Below are 13,070 nucleotides of genomic sequence, written 5' to 3'. Positions count from 1 at the left end.
TTATTTCTGAACCAAATTATTCTAGGGTAATTCTGTGCCAGAGAACAGGTGTGATTCATTCTGGGAAAGGTGGAAGTCAAGTCCTGTGTCTACTGAAACCAGCAATAATTTTTCCATTTGCTAAAAAGCAACAAGTTACAGAAAATTCTCCTGAGAAAAGCAAGTCCATTGGCAAGGCAGCACTAATGAATTAAAGCTAAGCCTCATCAGCTTTAACTTCCACCCCAAATCTAGGATCTACTAAAAAGCTTCCAATCAGATAATCCTCCTAACTCTAGGATCTAGGCATGCCCAATTAGATAATCCTGGCAATCAAGCACTGGTATAGATAATAGCATTATTGCTTCCTCTTTAATATTATTCGTCCCAGTGAGTTTCTCTTTTAATTAGGTATATAATTCATTGCTCGCACTGATCTGAAGCTGTAAATGGGGGAATAACAGTGAGCTATCTTGCAAGATTGTAGTGTAGATGAATGATAAAAGGATCGTATTCCACTTTGTGCATTCCGTAAAATGAATTGTAGCAACAAGTGTGGTTTGCACAGCAATACGTTTACATTATGAGATATGCCACTGTATTTCTGTATAGGGCTTCTTACCCTTCCATTGTTTTTTTCTCCTAAAAATACATACACGTGCTGATATTTCTTCTCTCCCACAAGGGAAAAGCAGCTGGTTGGTTGTTGTTTTTAAGCCTCCAAGGGGGAAAGTGCTAAGAAGCTTTTCCTCTCATACCCAAGTGTCTTCCACTCCAGATTACAGCTTCTTGGCTCAAGTAGATGGCATGGTGTGGTGTCCCTATGCAGCTGGCTGCCTGTCACTGGTTATTGCTGCTGCTTATCAGAACAGGTGGGATAGGGTGGCAGCAATAATCTCCAATGTGACCCTCAAACATGCCTGTTCTAAAATTACCTTGCCCAACTGTGGACACTTTTGGCCTTAAGCCCTGGGAAATCTACGCTCAATATATAAACAAAGAGAAACCAAAGCTGGGCAGTGCAGAGCAACTCTACATGAGGCAAATTGGGGTGATTTGGGGGTGAATTTACCTATCTCTGAGCCAAACTGCAGCATCAGCAAAGCATCCTGAATCAAATCAGCCACAAAGCCTCACATTTCTCTGTCAGTCGTCATCATCAGAGAGCCAGTGTGGTGTAGTGGTTAAGAGCGGTAGACTCATAATCTAGTGAACTGGGTTCGCGTCCCCGTTCCTCCACATGCAGCTGCTGGGTGACCTTGGGCTAGTCACACTTCTCTGAAGTCTCTCAGCCCCACTCACCTCACAGAGTGTTTGTTGTGGGGGAGGAAGGGAAAGGAGAATGTTAGCCGCTTTGAGACTCCTTCAGGTAGTGATAAAGCGGGATATAAAATCCAGACTCTTCTTCTTCATCATCATCATCATTTTATTTGTATGCCACCTTTCCACAGTTAAAACAATGCTCAAGATGGCTTACAATATGAAAAAGATTTACATAGTTACAAACATAGCAAAGTAGTTATAAAAATAAATAAAACACATCAAAAACTACATAACCAAAGTGGACAATTTCCACATAAAACTAAAGATACAAAAAATTAATATCAATAACAGCAAAAACTCCTGACAAAACTTTCACCAAAATACCCCAGTCCTTGCTTGGCAGCAGCAGCAGTTTTTATGAAGCTTGTCACGCCCCACTCCGAGCATAGCTATCAACTTTTCCCTTTTTTAAAGGGAAATTCCCTTATTCCGAATAGGATTCCTCACAAGAAAGGGGGAAAGTTGACAGCTATGGCCCTGAGCCAGGTGGAGAGAGGCAGGAACGGGGTCCTCAGGCTCACTTTTCTGCCACTGTATCTCTGTGTATGTTTTTCCACTTTCAGTCCATAGGTTTTTGTAAAAAGTCTTTATGTTCCCTGTGAAACACTAAGAGCTCTGGGTTATTGTTTTTATTTTGCTAAACAGCAGCAGGAGACACACAGAGGAGCTTCATTTTTAACTTTAAAAAACTGCTGCTCTGCTTGGGGGGAAAAAACACCACCCTGACCTCAGCATTCTTTAGGCACCATTGAGGACAGCTTTGCCTTATAATGCCTATTGCAATGACCCTTCTCTATGCAAACAACCAGAAAGCTGAGCTGGCTGGTGTGAAGTTGCTAATGTTATAAAAAGTGTAGAAACAAGAATACTCACAACAATTATTTTAAGGTAAGAAAGAGCAAGAGAGAAACCTTGCTCGCCCATCCTTCAAAATATAAAAGTAATATCTATGCTGATGTGTTTGTTTGTTTATTTTATTAAATTTGTATACCGCTCTTCATCTGTAGATCTCAGGGCAGTTCACAACATAAAAATACAAGCTAAAAACACGAAATAAACAATAAAAACAAGAACAACACCCCACCCCACATACACACAAAGCAATAACGCTCTTCCCCCCACCCCCACTCCTTGCCACAAACACACATAAAAGGATATAGATTTCCCTCTCTGGAATCGTCCATCCAAGTAAGACTAGGACCACCTCAAAGCAGTGCCATTCACCCCTAACTCACTTCAGAAGGATACCATGTCCAATGGTATCAAAAGTCACTGAGAGTTCAAGAGAAATAACAGGGATATATTTTCCTTACACTGGAGAGTCAGTGTGGTGTAGTGGTTAAGAGCGGTAGACTCGTAATCTGGGGAACCGGGTTCACGTCTCCGCTCCTCCACACGCAGCTGCTGGGTGACCTTGGGCTAGTCACACTTCTCTGAAGTCTCTCAGCCCCACTCACCTCACAGAGTGTTTGTTGTGGGGGAGGAAGGGAAAGGAGAATGTTAGCCGCTTTGAGACTCCTTCGGGTAGTGAAAAGCGGGATATCAAATCCAAACTACTACTACTCCTCCTCTTCTTCTTCTTCTTCTTCTTCTTCTTCTTCTTCTTCTTCTTCTTCTTCTTCTTCTTCTTCTTCCTTATTTCTCTACCTACAGAGGTTATTATACAGAGTGACCAAAGCAGTTTCTGTGATAAAACCAGGCATAAACCACAACTGAAATCTAGAAAATCAGTTCCTTCCAAGTGTGCCTGGATCTGGTCTGCAGCCACCAGCTCAAGAAACTTGCCCAAGAATGGGAGATTAGCAACTGGCTGGTAGTTACTTAGATTTTCCGAATCCAGGGAGGGTGGTTTTAATTGCCCTAATAAAGTTCTTCCCTAATACTAATTATGGAGGGAAGAGAATTCTTTTTTAATTCCCCAGAAAAGCTTCTTGACTTGCGATCTGGCAAAACTAATCAACTTTGGAGGAACTCCTGTGCCTGCAAATTTCATCTGCTTTTGCCCAAAGGGGAAAAGTTTATAGCCATCGTATTGCTTTCTCATAAGAATGAATGGAGAATGCAGAGCTTTGTTTAAAAAGAGTGGGTTAGAACTGAAATCACAGGCTGAAGATGGCAAAAAGCAGAGTGACCCAGAAACAGATCAGGTTATATATAAAAAAGCAGAGGTACAAATACAAGTCACGCTTGGGGCCTATGCACACCTCTACTAAGTACAGCCATTTGGAAAACGCCAAAAGAGAAAAGGAGAAGTGCACAGATTGGTATTGTTTCCAATATTTTCTGCTTGGAGGTGGGGAACCTTTCATACTGCGATTCACTGAAGCATATTCACTTTAGGTGAATTGGGGGGGGGGGGTTGTCTCCAAGTGAAACATCAGAGGAATTCCAAGCAAAGGCAAAATGATTTGAAAAGACTAGCAAATATTATCAACTAGATTCTGCACATCTCTCCCTTGGCACTGGGTTGTCATTGCATTTCAAGCAAAGGAGAAGCCAACACATTTGAGTTTCCCATAAACATCTGTTCATTCTGAGAATAGGAGGCTGGATTAGATGGGCCTCTGGTCTCATCCAGCAGGGTTCCTCATATGTTCTTATGAAGTAAAAAAAAAATGAGGAATCTCAATAGAAGCTGAAAGATCAGACTAGATAAAATATAACCATAGTTATCGCTATGTTATCAAACGGGTTCATCTAATGTGAGCATTCAAAATGAATTTGGAGAATCCTTTCAAATAATTTTGAGAGACATTAAAAGAATTTCAAGAAGAGTTTTGATAAGATGAGTGTAAGTTCATGGTAGGAGTTACACATCCCTATCATAAAGCACTTAATGGAATAAATATGCTATATAAATGATTGACAATCTTCTAACAAAATTCCCACCATTTTTTTTGAACAGCATTACTCTCTCTAGGAGCATGAGAATAATGCATGCCACCATCTATTGCTAGACACCCTTGCTCTTCAGATCAAATGTGGGAGATCCACTTTAGACAGATTATTTTGAGAACAAGAAACAATCAAGCAGTGACAAAGCCATTGATGTTCAGGCAGAGTAGTTATTGACAGGCTTCTATCCTGTAAGCGCTTGAATAATCCTATAATCTATGAAAGGGGATTGAGGTCATCGACTCTGATTTCCAGCCTAGATGTCTTGGCTTAATGTCTTTCAATAACTGGTTGTATCAGTGTGGGACTGTTAGCTTTAAATTATGTTTTAACAGTATCCATTTGTTCAATAAAGAAGGCTTAAAGAAAGTCAGGCATTAGGTATGGGTCCCTGTAATACATCTAGGTGAATAAACTGTTCTTAAGGCTGTACATATTCATTGCCTGTGGTCTAGTAGTCATCGTCCGCCCCTTTCGATTATGTATACATATTATGGGGTAGCCCTGAACCCTGTGCTCATCTGACTATGTCTTGACCAGTCAAGCACTATTATTTACTGGATTTATTTATTTATTTAAATGTAAACTGAATGTAACTTAAAACATAATACAAATATTAGGAACAATATAAGGCTAGAACAGAATAAAAACTTAAAACACTGAGATACATAAAAAGCAGTCTCACGCCCACCGCCCACTAAAAAATACCACACTATTTAACACTCTCCAAGTTAAAGGCCAAAAGCCTGGATGAAACATGTTTTTGCTTGGCAACAAAATTAGCTGGTGATGGTGCCAGGCGTACCTCCCTGAGGAGAGCATTCCTTAAGCAGGGAGCCACCACTGAAAAGGCCTGTTTTTGTTTTGCCACCCTCCCTTAGAAAGGACCCATGGAGAAGGACCTCAGGTGACGAATGCAGGGTCCATGTTGGTTCATAATGTTTAAAAATTTATTGGAAGAATTCATTTTACAACCACTGCCACCCCCTTTATTTTTCTCTATTTTTCATCCAAGAAGTTGATTTTGCCTACTTGACCGAGTTCTGATCCGTTGATCTGTAGACATATGGTGGTTTGATATTTCTGCCTTGCTGCAATGTGTTGGACTCAGTAACAATACAGCAACAGCAAATAAAGTACATTTTTAACCCACAGTAGCCACATGCAAAACTTGCAGAACTTTTATATATTTCTGCTCAATTGCTGTAAAAAGATAAATACATTTCTGACCATTTGAATCTCATCTTTCAGTATTGTTAATTGCCGGCTTTAATGAATGGCATTGAATTTTCATCCAGGCTGCCAGCTGATTCAAACAAATTTTACTTGAATAACCATTTTCCTTCAAACCTATTAATTGATTAATGAATTTATTACATTTAAATCAGACTGCCTACATTATGGGGGAGTCAGACTGCACGAAGCTGCTGTCTACAGACATTCCCAGACACTAGTTCACCATTCGGAATGTATATCCTCCATTTCGGGGGCAGGGAGTGGGCAAAGCCTGAACTTTCCCTTAAAAGGGCGGGGGGAGTTGACAGCTATGGGCTATGGGTAATCCAGAAAGTAAGTCCTGAGAGGAGCAGCACTCTCCCTGCTTGTGATTTCCAGTGATTAGTATTCAGTATTGACAATGGAGGGAGAATATATATAATGGATGGCAGCCATCTTTATCCTGCATGGATGGATGGAGCCATACACGTGCATCACCAGCAAATGGTCAGCAATCGTGTGAATCATCTGATCTAGCAAGAATCAAGTCTCTTGCTTTTCCTTCACAGTCCTCAAACAGATGATCGGATTCAGCACTAAACTGAATAGTTGGGTGTGTGTGACATAAGATGTCGTAAGGAACGTTGTATTATGTGGGAAATATTCATATCATTACATGGGGAAAAGATTCATATTCTTGCATGTTGCAGGCAAGCTATTGCCTTAAATTAGAATAAATGCTGTGGTTAAGCAAATTAAAATTTAAACAGGAACACACAGTATTATTAAAATCAGTATGCTTCAAATGTTTCTGCCAGCGACTGTGCTTTCTTCTCTCACTTGATTTACAATTTACATGGTTAATTTTACAACCCAAGAGTGGTCTCTAAAACAATGCAAAAATTTTACTAGTAGCATAAACTGCCCTAATATTAGTATAATAAAATATTTTACTTGCAAATCAACTTCTAAATGTTTTCGTAAAGCAAGCAGTATAATGTAGCTGAAAATTTGATTACAACTTCAAGCAGAGTTTCTCCAGATAATCATTCCCCATTCCACGTGCCTTCTAAACCAATTCCAGAGAACATTATGTTGTAAACCAGGTATGATTGCACTAGGGATTAAATATATAAACCAATATGACCCACAGCTATATATTATAAAAGGAAATATATTGAGACATCTTCAGAGATGACTTCAGGTCTGAATAGTTGGGATGAGGTCCACCACATTTCCCAGGACTTGTTATTAATTGGAATTGGCTTTGACTTACAGCATTATTATTACTATTATTGTTGTTTCTAATAATAATAATAATAATAATAATAATAATAATAGTTTGTATTTTTCCAAGTGCTATACAGAAATTAAAAGATAAGACAGTCTCTGCCCACCTTCTCACAGCTTAATATTTATTACTATTTATTTATTTATAACATTTATATAACCAGCTTTATCTTCCAAGGATCTCAAGTTGGTGTACATGGTTCTCCTCCTTCCCATTTCATCCTTACAACAACCCTGTGAGGTAGGTCAGACTAAGAGATGGCGACTGGCCCAAGCTCACCCAGTGAGCTTCATGGCTCAGTGGGGATTTCAACCCTGGTATCCCAGGTCCTAGTCCAACACTCTAACCATTACGCCACACTGGAGAGATAGTACAATGAGTGTACCATCTGTGTACTTATGTACACAACAATTGAGCTGTGCACTCTCACAGTAATTTGCATGCAATCTTCACCAAATGTAGAGTCTGTACAAAACAACAAGCGGACCCCCTGACACACAACCATGTACATGTAGAGACAGTATGCACCCCTGTTTAATGTACCATGTGAACAAGCCTGTGGTGACAGTCACAAGCTTATGCAGCTTTAAAAGAGGCGCCGGGGGGGGGGGTATAGCCTTTTGCAACAAACCTTTACAAAAACAAAATAAGCGATTCTTCGGTTTAAGGAAGAACGGAAAGCAGAAGAAACAGTGCCTGAATCCTGTACCAGTTACGTTAATTAAGCATGCAAAATATTTCAGTCACTTCAGGTAGATAATGCCTTAACAACAAGCTTTTATCTACTTGAAGTGACTGAAATATTTCCATTGCATTATTAATGAGTCTGATCTGCATGTAAGCCTCAGATTTAAGCTACTTTAATTCACTTCCCTGTCAATTCTGTTTCTGCTTTGGGTGCCTCCCTGAAGTTCTGTGCCACTGATCTCTTTCTCCAACAAATGGTGGCCTAGAGATGCTTCCAGGTCTAGGTCCCCACCTTTGCTCAGTCCCACAGTTCTGAGGTCAACTGTGAAATACGAAGCCACAACCGTAAGGGAATTCAAATGGAAATGTTAGCATTACAGTGGTACCTTGGTTCTCAAACTGAATCCGTTCCGGAGGTCCGTTCCAAAACCAAAGTGTTCCAAAACCAAGGCACACTTTCCCATACAAAGTAATGCAAAACGGATTAATCCATTCCAGACTTTTAAAAGCAAGCCCTAAAACAGCAATTTAACATGAATTTTACTATCTAACAAGACCATTGATCCATAAAATGAAAGCAATAAACAATGTAATGCAGTCAGACAATCAATCAATCAATCAATCAATCAGTAGCTGAACTGGGTTCCATACAGTCAGAAAAACAAAACAAAAAGATCCACAAAAACAAAAACACAAAATAAATAGCAAAAACAGACAGACCTCAGCGTAACACTCGAAACGGAAGCGTAACACTCAAAGCAGAGCACATTTTCCAAAAAAGTTCGCAAACCGGAACACTTACTGTACTTCCGGGTTTTCAGTGTTTGGGTTCCAAGTTGTTAGAGTACCAAGTTATTTGAGAACTAAGGTACCACTGTATACAGGTGGAAATAATATCACCACACGGATTAGCCACCATCATTATCCATGGCTCGCTTTGCAATGAAAGAATGTATTTGCACATTAACAGGACTAGAATCAAATTGCTTGAGGCTGTACCCCTATATTTACCTACTGGGAGCAAGCCTTATTTAATTCCATGGGAGTAACTTTTATTTTTATTTTCTCTTTCTTTCTTTCTTTCTTTCTTTCTTTCTTTCTTTCTTTCTTTCTTTCTTCTTTTTCTTTTTTCTTTTGCAAGGCATTTCCTCTTCTTTGGCTACCCTAAGCTGAATTGCTGATGGAGCTGGTGAACCAGCAAAGTGGTGACTGACTGTGGGTGGAAATGTTGACCAAGCCAGAAAATGGTGAGCTGCTGTGAATCCACTATTGGTTTGAAGGCACCCTATGAGAGCCAGCAGACCATGAGAGCTGAAATCATTCCAGTTTAAAAATGATCATGTGCAGTTACCCTTAGCGACTAGATGTGAAAAACTAGAAAAATGTGAAAGACTGTGCGTAGAAAAGAAGGGGGGGGAATCATATACTGGTAAATACCCTAAGTAGTTGTTCATTAGCAATTAGAGGTTAGGAAAACAATGACTATACTCTTGCTTTTCTAATTACAAGTGCTTATTTTAATAAACTTCTTTTGGAATCCATTTGCCCAAATCCAAAATTAGTCAGCAGTGTGATGTTTATTAGATTAAGTGTGTTTTCCTTATGCCATGTATTTTCTTTACCACCAACTCAACTCATCATTTAATACATATTAAGACTGTCCAGACAGGGAATACACACACACACACACACACACACACACACAGAGAGAGAGAGAGAGAGAGAGAGAGACTGTTCAAAACTCGTATCAAAACCTGGATGTCAACTCCCCATCATTCCATTGCAGATCCCACTCGTCTAGCTCTAATGGTAAAGTTGTTTGAATTTTCTGGATTTTCTCATATATATTCTCATGGTTGACAGTTATAAATACTGGGCTTGCTTCCTTGTACATGTAATATGAAATATATATATAACATGATAAATATGTGAAATAAAAGTTAAAAACAGCCCACTTGAGTCTGAATAATTTGTGCTGAGAAAATGGTTGGATTTGCAACCCAGGATTATGGATTGTTATCCATAGAAGTGGTTGTTGGCAGGCCAAGTCCAATACATGGTCTGTTGTTTCTCAAGTACACCACCCCTAAGCCTTGTTTGATGCTGGATTTCCTGTCAAGCTGAGCTGACAAATCTAATCACCGCTGCCTCAGGCACCACTACACTATTCAAGTAGCCCTTGAGCTCACTAGAACAGACTTGTGCAAATGGCTGGGTACTGCAAATCCACACAGCTAGCAGATGAGCCAGTGAGATGTTTCGACCAGCCGCCTGCTACTGTGCTGGCTAGTGTCAATGAAAACTCTAGTCCAGGCATAGGCAAACTCGGCCCTCCAGATGTTTTGGGACTACAATTCCCATCATCCCTGACCACTGGTCCTGTTGGCTAGGGATCATGGGAGTTGTAGGGCAAAAACATCTGAAGGGCCAAGTTTGCCTATGCCTGCTCTAGTCCAAAACTTCTGGAGGGAACTAAATTCGGCAAGGCTGCTTTAGGAAATTTCTGGGGAAGTGCTCATTGAAAATTGGGGTGGTTAGAAAGAGAAGGACTTCCATAGGAACAAATCCAAGCCTACCCAACTCTTACTAAAAATATTAACCTGTTATTAAAAATATTAAACCTGCTTTTGTGCAGCCAGATCCTGTGCTTAAATGTCACATTCCTGCACAATTGTATACAAAGAGTTTTCACTGCATATAACATTTCCTTATCAGGAGCCATTCATATGATAAAAGCATATGAACACCTTTGCATTGCACAGATCTCAGGATACAGGCTAGAAAAATACTGACTTCTCAGCTATGTGCAAAACAAAGCACTGTATACAACCTCTTTCATTTGGGAGGCACATAACCAACCTTAGGTGCCCAGGCCACATGGTTTTGCGGCACTCCTGGGTTGACATCAGGCCTGCTGATGTCAATATGATGGAGGTGCCTGTCGGCTCCATGGTGGCTCATCGTGTTCTTTTTTCTAGGGCTGATAAGAGTGAATTTGTAGCTAATCCTCTGAATCTTTACTCACACGTTGCTTTTATTAGTGAGTGAGTGTGTGGTTTTCCTTTCCACACTAATGACACGTTGTTCCCAAATTGAGAAAACCTCCATGACTGCAGTCACAACCCTAATGAGCCCACATGTTCCTCCAGCCAGTAAATGTCAGAGTTATGAGTATGGACATGGGGACAACCCTACTAGGGCTTTAAAAAACTGTATTTAATGCAATAGAATACTACTCTTGTAGGTGTGTAGGAGATTAAAAGAGGGAATACATGTCTGCCTGAGCTATGGTGAACCTCAACAACTGCAGTCTTGTCATGATTTTTTTCATGATTTCTGTTATGGGCAATACTTTGACTCAGTACCGTCATCTCTATCTGTCTTCTGAACATAGCTAGCAAAATGACAGCTCGCAGCAGTCAGAGGGAAATGACATGAAATGGACGTCTCCCAAATCACTCCCACCAACCACTGCCTTCTCCACACAAAAAGTGGGATGATGCCGCGCAACTGAAAATATTGAGGATCGATTCCAGATCTTTTGCAAAAAATAAGATTTGTTTTTCCCCAGGAGACGAAAAAGTGAGCTTTTGAGTAGTTTTTTTTCTGGAATACGAGCAGAACGATGCCAACTTCATGCAGCACCATGCCAACCCGCAACCCCCCAGACCAGCAGCTACTCCACTATAAATAGTCAGTGTTCAAAGGCACTCTCTCAGTCAAATGTTTTAAGACAACCTTTTCACATTGCATTTGAAGGCAAGGGAAGTGCATTATTTTCCCAAATCACCTGTTGGGCAACACGGTAAAGAAAATCTCCAGCAATATTTCCATAAGAATTTCCTTAGCCTAAGTTACATCTGACAGTCCTTGACCACCCTTGATTGTTGACTACCAGAGTCACATTAGGCATTCCTGTGACAGTCTCATTATATTGTACAGAGAGATTATATGAAATGCGTCATACATTTTTTGTCTGGAAGAGCCGCTAACCATGGAGACAGTGGAATCTTTGATGATGAGGTATTTGCCTTCCTTCGACTATTCATGAGCACAGACTTGTGCAAAGTCATTGAGTTTTTCTGACAGGCTCCTTTTGACTGTGTTCTTTTGCGTGCCACATAAGCCCACCCCACGGTGACCCACATTCTCAACTGAAAACCTTTTAAACACAAGGCTGCTGGCTGTGCCATTCTTCCCCATTCCATATAGGGCCCTGAAAGAAAGGACTTGTTTTGCTGAGTTAATTCATGTCAGATGTTCACAGCCTGAATTTTTGTGCCTAATTAGTCAAATTAATATAGAAGCATCCCTGGACAATGTACACATCTGCATCTTTTGATTTATTTCAAAAGATCATCCTCTAACCCCACGAAGTGAGATCTGCTAGAAGTAAGAAATGCTTCCTTGGTGTGTAAGTGCCTAAGAGTTGGCACTTAAGTCATGACTATTAGTAGTCACCTTTGGATAGCCAAACTGACTAGCGAAACTCTATTCCCTATTCTGTAAGCAAACAATCAAAGGTCCTTGCACATGTAGCCCATTTTCTTTGAAGCCACTTTTGTGACATACTCCTGGATCAGCTCATAATGTTGTGCTTCCAGCAATGCCCCAGAATCAGTGAACCTGATAGCAAAATGGAACTTCCACATGCAGAGGCAAACTACCTCGGAATACAGATTCCATGAGGCTGTCACTTTCAGGCCCTGCATTGAAAGTTAAGGGCACAGCCCTTCCCACCTGGAGCATTTTGTTTAGTACATTTTTTGTATTTGTTGTAATAGGGCACTTCCAGAAAGTCTCAAGTTTTCAAATGAGATCCACTCATATACCAGCAAATTTGGGTTGTTCGGTTACAGCTGGTTTGGGGACTCTTCTTGCACTGCAAACTTGTTTTCTCAAAAAACAAACAAACCCTGGCTTTTTGTGATAAGGCAAGCGATGGAGAAATGCAGTGCGAAGTGTTTGCTTGATGCAATGCCATCTAACTTTAGATGCAAACAAATGAGAATGAGTAGCTGGCTTCCTCTAACCTCCTCACAAATTTTGTGCAAACGAAACAGGATGAATTCTTGATAAAGAGAAGTGGCCATAGCGTCTTTTTTAAAAGACAAATATTTCATCTAAATCTAGAGCCTTAAAAACACTCGCTTGAAAGCAAATTTGACTGAAGTCAATTTCCCTCTGTGCATCAGTCTGCTATATACCCTGCCGCCACAGAGCTCTCTCTTTGCAGAAGCTCAGGTCCATATTCAGATTGTTCACACAGGTTCACAGTGTATGGGGTGTGAACACAACCTCAGTAGGGATTAACTCTTCCTGGTTGACTCCCCCCCACCCTCACAATGTGAGTCTCCACAGGGACGTAGCTAGCTGCACCGACACCCGGAGCAGTGGGGGCGGGGCAATCCACCCACGGCGGCGGGGCAGCGATCCGCCCAGGGGGGTCCCGCGGTGAGCTGCCCATGGAGTTTGCCTGGTGGCCGAAGGTCCCGCGGTGAGCTGCCCATGGAGTTTGCCTGGTGGCCGAAAGCCCCACACTGCCATTTCAGGCAGCGCGGAGCCCCGAGCCACTGCGTCACTCAGGAGAGATGCGTGGCTCGGGCACGCTGCAGTCCAGGCCCCGTGGTAAGTGCCATTTTGTTACCCCCTCATGGATGACACCCGGGGCACACCGCAT

This window comes from Lacerta agilis, chromosome 3, assembly GCF_009819535.1.
Source record: "Lacerta agilis isolate rLacAgi1 chromosome 3, rLacAgi1.pri, whole genome shotgun sequence".
Taxonomy (NCBI): Eukaryota; Metazoa; Chordata; class Lepidosauria; order Squamata; family Lacertidae; genus Lacerta; species Lacerta agilis.
Note: the sequence above shows the minus strand (reverse complement) of the source record.